Genomic DNA, 16,141 nt, shown 5'->3' with positions numbered 1-16,141 from the left:
CTCGGCGGTGTGAGAGCACGTGCCCTGGCTCATCCGTGCCCCGGCAGCGCTCCTGCCCACCTCTCTAGGAACCTCGCCCGGCAGCATCACGCAGAGCTTGCAAAGCGAGTGGGAGAAATTGGCACGCTGCGGACCCCCAGAGCACAGCAATGACCCCCCAGGCCCCCAGGTAGGAGTGCAAGCCCTGCTCATGCCAAATGGGGGCAATTCCTCCACTTCCAAGCACAGACAGCCCATCGGGGGGGGGTCCTTATGCAGGGGCAGCCCTGTCTCCCTCCAGCTGTGCCCGACAGACTCCCATCTCCCATCATGCCCGGCCAGCGTTCGGGCGGGGAGCAGTGGCCCATCACACCCGGGGGACATCAAGCTGGGGAAGGCTGGCCGAGGGTGCCAGAAGCCACAGAGTGCGCAGCAGGACGCGCTCCCCACAGCACTGGGCCCGATGGCTTGGGGGCCCCTTGCAACTCTTCTGCTCCGCGAATCCTCCCCCCCCCCAGCAGACACCACCTGGCAGGAAACGCGGAGCGGAGCAGGCGAGGCGCCAGACTGAACGGACCTGGAACACCTGCTTCACCTGGCGAGGAGGAAGCCTGCCCTCGGCACTGGGAGGCACGGACCCGCAAGCCCGGCGTGACGAGGACGAAGCAGAGCGCCTGGCCCACCGCCCAGGCCACCGCTCCCCCCGGCCCCCCCGCCGCGGGGTCGGCGGGAGGCCGGCTCCCCCCCAGCAACGTCAGCGCCCGGCCCGCTGGGGGGCTCCATGGGCTGCCACGGCAGGCTTCCCCCACAGGCGGCCAGGGAGAAACAACAGGGCCCCAAGCGCGTCCAGAAGCCAAGAGGGGAAGCTGCTTTCCGCCTGACGAGACGGAGCCTGGCGGAGGTTCGGTGCAGCGGGTCCTTCTGCTTCGAGGGGCCTGGCCATCGCATTTCTTACTTCTTCATGCCGAGCACTGTCCTACCCACAGAGTCCCGATTCCGTTTCATGCCAGGCAGCGGCCGAAAAGGAAGTCCTTCCTCAAACAAGGGCTGGCTTATTTCCGGAGCTCACTTCCAGAACGCTCGGATCCCTGAAGCGTGCCCAGGGCAACTGAGGAGGCAAACCTAGGCGAGCATTTCTAAGTTCACGTGCAATTGCACTCTAAGGGTTTTCAAATTTGATTCTGAACACTGGATTTGACTGCGTCCAGGGTGCCTCCTTCGCAGCCTCCAGGAAGCGTCTGCAAACACGGACTGTTTTCCCCAGAGCATCCGCCAGAGAATTCCACTCCACTTCCCAGACAAAGCGGGGGTTTCCGAATCAAGCTCCCTCGCCTTGCCCACCGTGTCTCCCGACACCGGATCCGACGAAACAGCCATGGCCGCTCTTCTGGGAGATTCTATTTCACAGGCTCAAAAGAATTTGGAAATCAAGACCAAAATGGGCCTTTGGGAGCTTTCACACTGGCCCTGAGGAGCTGCTTCGGTCCTGGGATTGAGCGAGAGGGGCCATGCACCAGGCAGCCCAACTTAGGGGGGCCCTCGGAATGAACGCCCCCCCCCGGCCTAGGAGCAGGTGAGCCTCACACCACGCAAACGAGCGTGCACGCTTGTGCCGACATAATCACACCTACTCCACTGACTCATTCCTGCAAGCTCCACTCGCGAGGAGTAGTTTATTACCTCTGCTACACCAAGGCGTTTACAGCACGGACAGAGGTGGCTGCCAGCACAGCCGGGGTCCCTGTTGAAGGAAAAGCATTTGCCTCCCAGGGGCAGCAGTCGCACCGCAGCCCCGCGGAGCACAAAATGGTCCCAGCGCAGCTCCCGGGGGCGCTCTCAAGGCCGCCCTCGGACCAAAGGGCCGGCTTGCCACCTCCAGACGGGGCCGAGGGTCACCGAGTGAGCTTTCCATGCCTTTCGTTTAAGGAGCGCGGTTTTCGCAGGACGACAGCCGTCGGGGCTGCTTGATCCTTCCCAGCTGCGTCTGCGTAGCTCAAAACTTGGCCCTTCCAGCTTCTCGGGCTGGTGTTGCTTAAAAAAGGATGAATCACGGCTTCCCCTGTTTAGATGGTTCACACGCCTTTCTGGCTCCAGGTCCCAAAAGCTCGAGCAGCCCCCTGGAGCGCCAGCATCTGGCTTCCCATCTGGGCAGTCACCGGCCACAGCCCCACGCGGAGGACTCGGGGAGCCGATGCGGCACGTGGCTCACTGGCCCCAGAGCCCTTCGGCCGATGCCAGGAAGCCCCCGCCTCCCTCCCGGCCTTTCGCCTCCCAAGCCGCACTGCAAAGGCAGCCCCGGCCTGGCTGCCGCAGGGCCCGGAGGGGGCCCGGACTTGGCCGGCTTCAGGACGGGCTGGCCACTTCACCAAGGAGGGGCAGGGAGGAGAGGCTGCCCGACGGCTCCCTGCCATGACATCCCAGAGGCCCTGGGCCACAGAGCACCGGCTGCTGGGGGCGCTGGCGTGCCGGGCTGACCTGCACGGAGGCAGGATGCCTGCCACACGGACTGCGGCTCTCCTCCAGCCCTGAAGGAGCGAGGGGTGGGGAGCACCGCACTGCCTGCCTCCTCCCTCCTGGGTGGGCTCTGCAGCCCGGCTCTCCTTGTGGGGGGAGGCGTTGGCAAAGCCCCTGCAGCGGCACCCCTGCTCCCCATGCAGGGACAGGTGCCCCCAGGGGCTGTGAGGGGCCGTCAGCTGCCATGGCCGGCAGGACGGAGGGGAGCCCCACCCTGCAGATGCCCACAAAGCCCTGCGACTCTGCCGGAGAGGGAGGTACCTCCTAGAAACTTTGGGGTGGGGGGGAAGCTGAAACAAGGGCTTTGTTTGCTGAAAAGTTAAAAAAGGATCCCTTTTTGCCTCGACTGGCTCTCGGCAGCCCTCTCCAAGCTGCCCCCCCCCGCCGTGCCTCTGCCTGCATTGTCCCAACGCCCCTGGACCAGCAGCCCTGGGAGGACAGGATCCTGGAAGAGCAGCGCTGGAAGTGGCCGGAGGGCCTCTGGCAGGACTCCAGTGAAACCATCCCTCTCGGAGGGCTCTCCGGTTGCGTTCTGAACTCCCCCAGTGTGGGGGACCCTCCACCGGGTCGTGGGCCCCACGCTCCACCATGCCGCGAGCAGGCCTGGTTCAGAACGGCGGCCTGGCCTGGCCTCAGCGTCACCCAAAGCAGACGCACCGTTAGCTTCCTGGCAAACGGGGGGAACACCATCACGTCCCCGACGCAGGCAGAGCGGACCGGGAGCCGCGCGTGGCCAGCTGAGCCCACATTCCCCACGTGCCCGCAGCCAAGACGCCCAGGGAGCGCCGTGACGCAGGCGGAGTCCCCCACACGCCGACTCGTGCGCAAGCCCCGTGCTGCCAGTGGTTCCCCTCTGGCCTGCACTGCAAGAGCCAGCGAGATGGGGAAATACCCCAGGGCCGCCTGGGTGTCGCTCCCCTTCACCCATTGCAGGCAGGCAGCTATTTTGGAACCGAGGCGCGGCAGGGCTCCTGCCTGTAATTCAGGACGAAGAGCAGGCCCCGCCTTTTCGTTCAAGGGGGCGTCTTCGCAGAGGGGCTCGTCGCCTCGCAAGGATGGGCGAAACCAGGCAAAGGGCCTCTCCGCCAGCGCTCCGGGCTGAGCGGGGGCGCCTGGGTGCCGGCGGCACGTGCCCAGGGGGAGCAGCAAGGGGGCAGCCCCCAAAGCTTCCCTGGCCTTTCAGTTCAGAGCTGGTAAACATCTCTGGCAAATACGGCTCTTGAGAGAGGCTGAGAACCCATCACAAACAGAGCTGCAACTATAAATAACGCACCGTTTCGCTAAACCCACATTTATCTGCGCCACTAAGTGGGGCCTTCCATAAGACCGGCTTGCCCTGGTTGGCCGTGAGACGCCCAGGCCAGGCAGAGCTGGGCAGCCGCACGAGGCGGAGCGGCATCACCGCTTGCGCACACATGCAAACCACCGGTGGGCATGTGCTCACGCAGGCCACGTTACGTGAGCTGCCGAGACACAATCCTATGCATGCTTAGGCAGAAACAGGCCTGGGGAGCTCCAAACCAAGCGCTAATAACCCCCCCCCCCCACACCAGCCTAGGCATCCTTGCAGTCTGGAGGGTCTTTCTGAGGCTACGGAAGGACCTGGGAGGCAGCGGCAAACAGGAGACCCCGAACGCCCACCCTCTCTTTGCGGGAAACGCAGGGCTCCCCAGGGCAGTCCAGGCCTCGCTCGCCTCCCTCCACTCCACTCCCAGGATGGGGAGAACCCAAAGGCAGGGAAAAGCATTCCAGTCCACGCGAGGGAGCCAAAGCCAAGAGGGCTGAAGCCGGGGGCCGGCTCCCGGGATGCAGGGAATGCCGCGCAAAATGCCTTGCGTGCCGAGCATGGCGAGCGGCTCCGGGGAACAGGCGAAGAGAGGTTCTCCTGCAATGCCTTACTTTCATCTGGAGTGGGGAGAGCAAACAAGAGTGCATCTGAGCATGGACAGCAGGGTGCCGCTGGCCCCAGCCCCTTTCCCCCGTCACTGAGCACTTCTCTGCCCTTTGCGCACTTCAACTCGCCGTTGTCAACGGCTGAAGTGCCTCTCCACGCACTGCGCTTCTGGCCGCCAGGGCTTTCAGCTAAACCAGAGCGGCCTTCTCGCCCACTCTGTGTATTTCCCTCCCCTGCCTGCGGCCCGTCTCCGGAGCAAGCGCCCCAGTCTGCCCAGAGCATCTTCCAAATCAGGCCTGGTCCGGGAGGTGAAGACCCTGCTGTCCGGGCTGCCCTTCCTCTCGCCACCAAGCACCCACGCCGAAAGCTGACACGGCAGCCGATTTTTAGCAGCCGCCTTCACTTGCACGCCTCCCCCGTCCGCAAGAGCAACTGCCAGGAGACAAGCTGAAACGGAAGGCAGACTCTTGCCTGGTGGGCCACTCGAAGCAAACGGCTGTCCCCTGTCAGAAGCAGGGTGCAGGGCACGTGCTCTGGGCCAGAACGCTTACATGCACCAACACCCAGAAACCTACTTATGAGCCACCGAGGAGGTGACAGCGCCGGTGAAAGCCTTTCCACCACTGCTTTAAAGCAGCCTTTCCTGGCCCCCTCCAGCTGGGGGGGGGGTGATGGGGGGTGCAACCCAACAATGCTGGAGGGACCCAGGTGCCGAAGGCTGCTTTGGGCCACAATCCCATGTGTGTTTAGCCAGAGAAAAGCCCTAGAACTCCCAGCATGCCCCGGACAGCACTGAGAGACCCACGGCAGCAAGCAAAGTTGAGCAGGAGCCCTGCCGAAAACCTCCCACAAAAACCCCGAACAAAAGCCAGAGCAGGCCAGGAAGGTGGAAAGGCCTCGACCCGGTAACAGCCACTGCATGGAGGTTCTCTTTTTAAAAAATAGCCACACACGTGGCTGTCCTTCGAAGATCATGACCCACCGTTGAAAGGAAAAAGACAAGCCACCAGCAGCACGTCGCACGTGGAGAACGTCTGTGGGTGACGCGGACCCTTCCCTTAATGAAAAACAAATCCATCAGGCCCCGATTTCAGACTGGGATGCATGCAAGCGGGACCTGCAGCAAACCCTGCAGCATCTCTTCACGTCTGAAGGGGAGAGCTCCTGCTCAGGGGTCCAGCCCCAAGTTGCAGAAGAGGCCGGGGCTCAAGGGGATGCCCCCACACCTTCCCGCCTCTCTCTCTCTGCTTTCTGGTTTCCTTCTCCAGCCCTTGCTCCACAATGCACGGATCCGGAGCACACACAGCCCTTCGTTGCAGTAGTGTCCCCTTTCCGCTTCCACAAACTCTGGAGTTACACCCCCAAGCCTGAGGCGACACGCTTTTTGTTTCTCCGAGGAGCCGGATAACTAAACTTGGTGGGAAAACTCCCATCAAAGGGATTGCAAAATTGCAGGATATAGCCGGCTCAAAAAGAACAGAGGTAACAGGAAAGGAGGAAGAACTGCTCTTTATGCTGAAGATGCATGACTCTGCGGAGAAATACCGCAACAAGAGAGCAGTAATCCCGTCAAGTATACCCGGATTAATATACATGGGAAAAGGAATAATGGAGCCTAGTAGCTGGAGTCCATTATCCCAGTCCACCCAGATAAGAATAGGATAAGGATGAGACTTTCAAAACACAAATTGCCAGTGCTTCAAGGCAGGATGCCATGATTATGGGGAGCTTCAATTTCCCCGAGATCTGCTGGGAGTCAAACTTTGCCAGGCACAGCCGCTCCCAGAGGCCCCTAACGTGCCTCTGGTAACTTCCTCAGCAGAAGGTAGAAGTAGGAACGAGAGGCGTGGGCTTTACTTGGCTCCATCCTAATCAACAGGGAAGACACAGTGGACGAAGAAGCAGCTGCGGGAACTCTGGGGGAAAGGGCCCCTACCTCATTTGAATTCTCAGTAACAAAGGAAAGTAGCCAAACATCTACCCTGGATTTCAAAAAAATCCAACTTTAGCACGTTTGGGGTGATGATGAACTAAGTCCCATGGCAAGCCACTCTAAAGGAGGAAGGCGCCCACCAAGGGTGGGGAGCTTAAAAACCGCTTAAGCACAACTGCAAACCATTCCAACAAGGAAAAAGAGCAGCAGACAACAGAGGAAGCCCAGACGGATTCCCAAAAAGCTAAGGGATGATCTGAAAACAAAACAGGGCATAGATGGGAGAGGGAAGGATGGCAGGCGACAGAGGAAGAACCTGCGCAAGGAGCAAGGAACTGCGGGGGCGGCGTCAGGAAGGCCCGAGCGATGATCGGACTGAGGCCAGCTAGCACGGGGAGCGAAAACCGGCCAAAGGCCTTCTTCAGACACATCCAAGGCAATCGATGGACGAAAGGGGAGGGAGATCGGCTGCTCAGCGTGCGTGCAAAACGCCAGCAGATGGCAAAGAAGAGGCGGGAGTGCTCAGCCCCCGCCGTGGCTCCGTCTTCTCCCCAAAGAAGGACCACAGGCTTCCCGACGAAGGGCAAGGACAAGCCAGCGGGCGCGACGGCAGCCCAAGACTGGCGGGCAAAGGGCCAAGGATCGCCTCACTGGGCCAAATGCCCCCGCACGGCCAGGACACGACGCGCCCCGGGTCACACGGGAGCTGACGGAGTTGCTCTCCGAACCGCCCTGTCGCCTCTGAGAATTCCGGGAAGGGAGAAGGGTCAGATGGCTGGAGACGGGCTGAGGTGGCCCCTACCGACACGAAAGGGGGAAAAGGAGGACTATAGTCCAATCAGCGTGACACCAATCCCTGGAAAAACTCCAGAGCAAATCATAAAGCAAACCATCCGCACAGACTTTGAAGGCATTTCTGTAATTACTAGAAGCTAACATGGGTTTCTTAAAAACAACTCCTGCCAGAATAATCTCATTTAATTTTTGACTGGGTAAATGGACTGTGGGACTGCTGTGGACATAATCTGTTCTGACTTTAGCCAAGTCTTTCACAAGGTGCCCCCAACACCGATTCCCAAACTAGCAAGAAGCAGGCCGATTGGTGCGTCTGTGAGGTGGGACCCCAAATGGCAGCGAAACCAGACCCCAGGAGCTCCCCCACCGCTGCTTTCGCAAACGGGGCGAGGCGACAAGGGGGTGCTGCAGGGTGCTGCTTGGGGCCACCTTCAACACTGAGATGAGGAAGTACAAGAAAAATAATTAAATTTGCAGAAGACACAAAGCTAAGTGCCATAGCAAGCACCCCGAAGACAGAGGTAAGAAGCGGGTCGCTCTCGATAGGCTAGAACACGGGTGGTCAAACTCCGGCCCGGGGGCCAGATCGGCTGCCATGCCCATATGGACCTGCCGCACGCGAGCCCACATGCGCACCCGCCGCTGCCCACCTCACCCCACGCACACGGGGAGGCAGCGGTTTGCTCACTCGAAGAAAATGATCTCCAAGCAAGCACGCCACTGCCTCATGCGCCCACCCTGCGGTGCGTGCCCGCCCCCAGCCACCACCTTTCCGGTCTGCGCCAGCACCGGCAGCTTTCAACTGGCCCCCTGGCCAAAAGATTGAGGACCCCGGGTCAGAACACTGAGCAGAGAACAAAAGAACGATGTTAAATAAGGACAAACGCCCAAGTCCTGCACTTACGTGGGAACAAGAACCCAACCGCCCTGCCACAAACGGGACCACGTGGCTCAGCAATACTGCAAGGGAGAAGGATCCCGGGGTTGCTGCAGATCACAAGGTGAACATGGGCCAAGAATGTGGCTCACAGGCAAACGCGATTTTGCGCTGCATTCACAGAAGCATCCCCTCCAGAGCACGTGGGGCGCTAGCGGCGTCCCCCCGACTCAGCACCGCTCAGGCCTCACCTGGAGTCCGGGGGCCTTTCCGTGCACCACAGTTTGGAAAAGATGCAGACAAGCTGGGAAAGGGCTGAGGGGCACCAAGGACGACTCGGGCTGGAGGCAAAGCCCGGTGGGGAAAGATGGGGAGAGCGAGGCTTGCGAGGCTGCGGGGAGAGACAACCGAGGGGGTATGACAGCCCCCTACACGCACCTCAGAGGCTGTCACGAAGAGGAAGGACGAGGCCTCCTCTCTCTCGCTCCGGACTGCAGGGCGTGGAATAAGGGACCCGACTCGAGAGAAGCCAGGTGCAGACTAGAGGCCAGGGAGCATGTCCTCACTGCCCAAGCAGCACGACAGTGGAGCCCAGCGCACGGGCGAGTCATCCAGAAAGCGCCTGGGCCGTCACCTGAGCGGGATGCTGCAACTCAGAGTCCCGCAGCAGCACGGGCTGGACCAGGCGGCCTTCTGGCCCCTTGCAGCTCTAGAATTGTATGATTCTGTGGCCCTTTTTGGCTCCCGTCTTGCCGGCCCTCCACGGCCAGAGTTTGCTGCTAGAGGGTCACATGTCCTTCAGCGGTGCGTTTCTCATGCGCTCATCCTTTGGGCAGCTCTGGCCGGTGTGTGGAGAGGCACCAGTGTTCGCCCGCCGAAGTATCCGTCCGCCGGGTCCCCTGCCTTTCCAGCTGCAGCTAGACCCATGGACACCGCCTGTGCTTAGCAGTCCCTTTGCAATCGGTGGGCATCGAACACGCTTGCCCGTGGCCGGCTCATGCCCAGGATGAGGGCATCGGCCCTGCCGAAAATCAGCCGTGACCGAATTCCCACGAGGCCAAGCTGCCTGTGCTCGGTCGGCCGCCAGCCTTCCAGAAGATCCCTCGGCTTCGCTGCAGGGCGCGACCCTAGGCTGCCACGCACAGCCCCGCACACTCTTGCTTGGGGGAGCTGCCCTCGCCGAGGCTTCCTCCGGGGGGAACGTGCTTGGAAGTGTGCAGCCCGACGTGTCTACGACATCCGCACCACCTCATAATCTTGCCTCTCCTCCCAGAAGCACGGCTTGGCACACAAAACACAACACGTGCGCTTGCGGCTGAGGGCTGGGGGGTCAGGACTAAGATCACCCCCTGCAGGGATCTGAACCCAGGACTGGTCCTAACTCTGCTTCCTCCACACACTCAACTGTCCAGGGAAAGCAAGCGCTGACCCACAGCTTTGCCTCCTCCGAGGTTTTGTGCAACTGGAAAATATCCCAGCACTGCCCATACGTAGCCCTATTAAGGTCACAATCCTCGACACGCTTACCCAGAGCAAGTCCGGAATGTAAGTTTCACCTCCAATTTACTCTCATTCTCTTTTCACTGAGTTTTTAGACATGAGGAAAACACAGCTTAATCCAAGAACACTTGAACAGCCCCGTCTAGCCTGGAGAATGGTGTCCCGTGTGACTCAAGAGTTTGCACCCCACATTTTGTCTCACTGAACCAAACTGCTTCCCCGTGGACCAGGAGCGGGCTCTAAGAGCCAAACGGCGCAAGGGGTCCGTGCGCCGCACGATGGGAACCCAGCCTGCCCACGTTGCGGAGCCGAGCAAGGTGGCGCGCTCGGCTTTTAATACAGATGACCTGGAGGCCTTAGCAAAGGGCGCCTCGGCAGGCACCGAGGTCAGCAGGAGCCTCGGCCCAGCCGCCATCGCCATCCACCCGGCAAAGCTGTGCCGAGGGGGCCAAACAGCCCACACGGCGCAGCCAGAGGCCGAGGCCGAGCCTTCCCGAGAACGCCGCCTGTGGTCCTCCGGCACCTTCCCTCGCTCCTCATTTCTGGTATTATTCCTTACGGTCACCCCCAACTCCCTGCCCCGGAGGAGGAGCCGCAAGAAGCCAAGAGCAGAGCAGCGGCTCACGCCGCAGCGGCCCTGCTCCGCCCGACGTGCTCCAGATGCGTCTGGCGTTGCCACCCCACGCGTGACAGAGCTGCCCCCGAGGAACTGCCCCCTCTTGCCCCGTGCACCTGCAGCTGGCGTGCACTGAAAGAGTGCAGAGAACAGAAGTGCCTCAGTTGTGCATAAGGGAAGCGAAGGTCTTGCGGAATCTTCCTGAAAGAGCGGGCAGGAGAGCATCAGCCACAGGCCGTGCGCAGGCATGGTCCCCGTGCCAGCCGCGGGCCCAGCCGGGGCGGTGGAGGGCGGCCGTTGCGCCCTCAGCCCGCTTTCCAAGCGACAGGCGGCGGCGGCGGCACCGCAGGGCCCTACTCGCGTGTAGCAAAGGCTTCTGAAGACGTGCCCACACCTCCCCCGGCCCTGGCAGATGCTGCACCGCACCCTTTGCTAGTTCCCCGCAGCAGCTGGAATGTTTGTGCTCTTTCCATGACATCACGGCAGCCGTAGGCACGTGGCAGGACTGCTTAGCGGGGGGGGGGGGGGGCAAAGAGCTGCGGACGGGGCTGCCCCGGGTCCCAACAGGACAAGCCAGGCGCACCTGCCTAAATCTGCCCCACTAGTCTGACTTCACAGCTGGGGGAAGCACAGCGGAGGAGGAGGAGGGCTGCTAATCATTAACTACGGAAGTTGAGGAGAGCGATAATGCAGGAAATTATCGCATTATCCCCAAGGCTGCTACGGCGACCCGGAAGGCAGACGGGGTAGAGGGGACCTGGGTGGCCCGACGCTGCTGTGGGGGGGTGGGGGACAGAGAGGAAGCCGCCCCAGGTCTCTCCCCTGCCGCTTCGTGCTCTCTGTGGCTGCTGGGCTCGGCTGCGAGCGAGCCGCCTCCGGTCCCGGGGCTCCCAGTGGGCTGGACTGTGAAAGCGCCTCTCTCAAATATCTAGTCAGAACTGGCTGTGCCGAGACAAACCGTCCCTGCAGGCGTCCAGCTGGGCCAGGGGAAGATGGGCCGGCCTCCGGCAGGGCCTGGGAGGAGCAGCGCCTCTCACGGCATTCCTGCCAGCGAGCTGGCCTGGCACACAGAGCGACCCACTCCTGCCCCAAGGCCCACCAGATGTGGGGGGCTCGCGTGCCTCGGGGGGACAAGGGCTGGGGCTGCCGTGTTTTCGTGCTGGGGGGGCTTCTGTGGCCACTGCGTGAGCAAAGCAGTGCGTGAGGGAGACCCTCAGCCCGATGCAGCCTCAGGGCCCCACGAAGCTCCACTCCGGGGACCCAGCCCGGTCCAGCCGCCTGCCACGGGTGGCCACGGCCCTTTGCCCTGCGGAGGGAAGCTGCGGCAGGGCCCTCCGCCGCCCCAGGAGGCGCCTGGACCCTGATGGCAGGGGAGTGCTGGGGGGCTGACCCCTGGCTCCAGGGCAGCCCTGGTCCCCGGCAGGTAAGAGCGCAGAGGGCGAGGGGGCCCCTGACGTCTCCCGGGCAGCGACGTGCTGGGTGGCCCCGTAGCCGAGATGGCAGCCCATGACCCGAGAGGGGCCCTTTCCCCAGTGCGGGATGGGTGCCGCTAGCAGCGCAAGCTGCCACACGCGGGGAGGGCGAGGCTGAGAGCCGCTCCAGGCAGGGCACGAGGCTGAAATGCTCGGGCGCGCCAGCAGCTGCCACCCCTTCGCTCCCCACTGCTCAGTAAGGGGCTGGCCAGCCGGGGGTGGCACGCCCCCCCCCCACATCCTGTCCGTCGGACGTCCCAGGGCCTCTGTGCACCACCCCTCCGCCCCAAGAGCTCTCCGGAGGCAAATGTGAGCGGGGCGGGAGCAGAAGCTGGCCCCGGCTGCTACCTGGGCCGCAGGTGGGACAAGAAGGTGGGGGCCCAGCCCACCAGCAGGCCCCATCGGGAGCGCAAGGCCCTGCCCTGCCCTGCCGCCCAGTTCCAGTGGCCTCTGGCCTAGCCGGTCGCTCATCCGGCTTCCCAACACGGAGCGCCGCAATGCCTGCCTGGACCCACGGAGCTCAGCAAGCGCCATCCCACAGGCCCAAGCCCGGCCCTCCCCAGCGCTGCCTCTGGCCCCACAGGCTCTCAAAGGTCCATTTCTCAAGCATGCGCTGCCTCCCTGCCCCCACAGGCAGGCCCAGCTCCGTGGCCTGCACACGCGGCACCTGCCCCCACGTCTCCCCACGTGAAGGACGGCCACGAGGGCCGCAGGCCGGGTGCAGATGAGGACAGAGCGCTAGAACCCTGCAGTGCCCGCAGGCAGGAGGGGGAAGCGAGCGGAAGGGGACACGCTGCAGGCCGAGAAGAAAGGGCGTGCACCCCAAAGAGGCGGACCGTGTCAGACGTGCTGGTCCCCGCTGCACCCACAGCCGTGGCTCCCCCACGCCCTGCCCCTCGCTGCGCCGGAGGAAGCCGGGGCAGTCCACAACGGATGCCTCCAGATGCCTGTGGGGCTGACCCCTGGATTCTGCGGCAGGGCGACATGTCCCAAGTTGCACAGGCAGGCGGGTGCTTTTTTCCCTTGCTGGAACTGCATGCAAATTTGGTCATGCGAAATTCCTGGAAAATGCACCAATGCACGCCCCTCCTCTCCATCTTGAGCTGCTCCTCTGTAGCTCCAAAGACGGCAGCGAAAAATACCACACAACACCAGAGTCACAAAAATGGCGGCCAAGGGTTGGGTGCACTTTTCCGAAGGGAGGGAAACAGCCGACTCGGTCAGCAAAGCAGATGGCGGGCGTGCGGCCTCTGGCCATCCCCAAAAGCACACGTAGAGCAGCAGCAGCAAAGCCAGTGCGCGCCCAGCGAGTCCCCCCCCAAGCCAGCGCGATTATCCCCAAGAGCCCCACGCAGAATCGGGAGTGCGCCAGCAGGAAGTGCGGCGCTGGGACTGACTGCCCAGCAGCCACCAGGACCCAAGGGGCAGGGGGCAGGCGAGGGCCCGGTGCTCTCCCAGAGCGGGACCACAGGAGGCGCTTTGGTGGAGGTCCTCGCCAGGTGACGCCAGGCCCAGCTGGGAGGCCATGGCTAGTCGCCGTCAACCTGGAAAGCTGCCGCACATCGAGAGCTGAATCAAGGGGGGCTCTGACGAACGCCACTTTTTCAGCAGGTCCATCAGAGGAGGACGGGCATCGAAGGCCGTCCTGCCCACTCCATCCGCCGGCTTTCCCCAGCCAGGCCCCCTCCAGCGGGCCGGGCTGCAGCTCGGGCATTTCCACCCAGGGCACCCAGTGGGGGAAGCCTGGGTGGAACCAGCACCCCTTGATCTAGGAGGCGTGTGCCCTACCGGAGCCGCAGCCTCCACGCCAAGCAAGCGGCCCAGCTGCCCAGAATGATCCACCTGGGCAGGTGCCAGCTCTCTGGAGTCCCGGAGGGAGCCCTGGAGCGGCTCTGAACCGGAGCAGCCGACCTGCGATCGGGGCTGAAACCGGGCGCTTTCCCGAGGGCAAATACTACCTCCCTCACCTTGGAACGCATCACAGGAGTGCATACGCCCCGGGGAACAACTGGCCCTGCGCTTAAATTTTTTGCGTACGGTCACTCTAGGAAAGTTCTGCCTGGGACTGAAACCCAGGGCCATCCACCCTCCAAACAGGAACTGTTCCCGGGATACACCGCGGGCCTGGTCCCGGCTCGTCCAGCGATCCGCGTGGCTGCAGTTCTTCACACCCCCGGTCAGTGGAAAGCAAGGGGCACGTGACCTCGGTGGGACTTTTCTTCTGAATCAACAGACTTGGACTGGGCTGTGAAAAACTTGACTCGTCAAGACCGCAGTCAGCACCACATGTATACAAAAATCACACCTCCCCGCCCGCTGCTTCTTTGTCGTCTTGCTTTTTGAGATGGCAGCTCCACAGCAGGACTCCTTTCCGCTGGCTGAGCGCACCCTGAACAGGGGACACTTCTGGCCCGGGGGTGGGATGAAAGTACTTCCCGAGCAGGACCCCAGTCCGACTGGGCTGCTAGGTCTTTTTTTCCCTCAACATGCATAGGACTGTACCTTAAGTAAAAAACAGCACTGCAGACGTCACCCAGAAGTACTTCACACCCAAACCTCGTCTGATTTGCCCTACAACAAGCCCACAGCCGGAGGCAGGTTGTAAGAGGGAAAGGCCGGGACTCTGCAGTTGAAACGACACCCGCCCCCGTGCTGGGCCTGCTTTTCTCCCCGCCTCGGGGGCACAGCACGGTGGGACGGGGAGCCACAGCTGGGCCAGCCCTCCCTGTCCGGTGCCCTCCAGAGGCGCTCGGCCCCACTGGCTCAGAGCAATGGGAACTGCAGTCCCTCAGAGGGCACCGGGCTGGGGAAGGCTGTGCCGAGAAACCTCAGGGACCCAACCGTCCCCCGCGGTCTCTTTGGAAAAGCCACGGCCCCGAAGGCGGGGAGGCCCACCGCGACACGCTTTGCCCTGGCAGGCCTCGGCACACGGCAGCTGGCCAAGAGGAGGAGCGTGCCGGCCTGGCCTCGGACGGCTTCGAGGGGGCACAAGCCCGGTGACTCCCCCTCAACGCATCCCAGGCTCTCGTTTGGCCCACGCAGCCAGGAGGGCCGCCGCGCCACCGACTGGAGGCCTTCAGGCCCAACCCAGTCCTGAGCCACCGGCAGGCCGAGCAACGCCACCTGCATGCAGCCCGCGGCCACGCAAGCTTCCCCGTGGCCAGCCGCCGTGGCCTGAACGGCCCTGACGCAGCTCCATGGCTGGCTGGCAGGCAGCAGAGCCGCGGATCGACGCACCAGGAGGGCGCCAGGTTGGGGAAGGGGTGGGCTGCCGCAACCACGTGACATCTGGACCACGCATGAAGCGGCCGAAGAGCACAGGGCCGGGGCATCTCCTGGGAGCCTGCAGTGCTTCCAAAGAAGCCGGCACCTTCCACCTCTGTGCCGGCAGAGGCCAAGCAGAGAGAGCCCTTAAGGAAAGGAATAGCTGCACTTACGGCGAATATTACGTGCCCAGACCTTTTCCCAAGCCCTGCTGTGCTCAATGTGGTATTAAAATCACACGCGTTTCCTTCTTAAAAAGTCCTTCTGCATGTTTCAGGGCCAAGCATGTCCAGAACGTTCACTGCATATTTTCAGTTTTGCATTAATTTTTGGCACCAGAATTTAAGGCTCCATTTCAGTGGATCCCAAAACTTGACTCGTGTTTAATGTCTGGCAGTTGGTAAATAGCAATATTTGATAGCAGACAGGTGATGCTGCTTCATATGTGATTCCACGCTGAAGCTTGCAAGACGCAGCAATCAACCGTTTTTTGAGATTTCATGTTGTAAACTGCCCAGAAAGCTGCAGCCACGGGAAGAACAGATGAGATGAACTGAAACGAAAACGCTTGGCACCCGTGCAGACAAGCAAGAGATGCCAATGAGCCTAACAGCACAGCCCTGCCCAGGTCTACTCAGAAGCAAGCCGCAGGCCTCAGTCTAGTGCATCCCAGAAGCATGGATCAATTTGCAGTCATTCCAAGGGGCGGCCTGGCCTCCGAGGAGAATGACACAATGCAATGTGCCACAGCAGGGACTGCCATGCTGATCAGTCTTACAACCCACTTTTTTCCAATGAACTCAAAGCTGCTTCCATCATTTTCCTCCTCCGCGGTTGTTGCTCCTGGAATAACCTCCCTGCGAGGCAGTTTGGGCGGAGAGTCCAAACTCACCACCCGGCTCCAGGGTTCAGCGGGTACTAGAACCCGGGACAGCCGAGTTCCAGTTCTGTGCGCTTAACCCTCACCTTCAGGCAGGGTAACAAACAAACTACGTTTGGTAGCCACAAGCAGCCCCCAGATCACAGCCAACAAGAAACCATGGCTTCTCTCCCTTGATCGTTTGCTGTTAGCCGACCAGCTTGTTAGTGTGTGCCCGCTATTCACAACAACCGCCCCCCCCCACAACGCCTCGTGGATCAAGCACAACTCGCACTGGCTTGCCCCGAGCAGCCCCGACTCCACGAGCGCCCCCGCAGCACTCAGGATCGCGGCGCAGGCGTCGCCGCTGCGCTCAGGGCGGCCCGCAGGGAGCCGGCGGCGGGCCCCGGCCTCGGCCTACCCGCGCCCGCCACCCGC

The sequence above is a fragment of the Varanus komodoensis genome, unplaced genomic scaffold (genome assembly GCF_004798865.1).
Source record: "Varanus komodoensis strain SLA01 unplaced genomic scaffold, ASM479886v1 scaffold91, whole genome shotgun sequence".
Classification (NCBI taxonomy): Eukaryota; Metazoa; Chordata; class Lepidosauria; order Squamata; family Varanidae; genus Varanus; species Varanus komodoensis.
Note: the sequence above shows the minus strand (reverse complement) of the source record.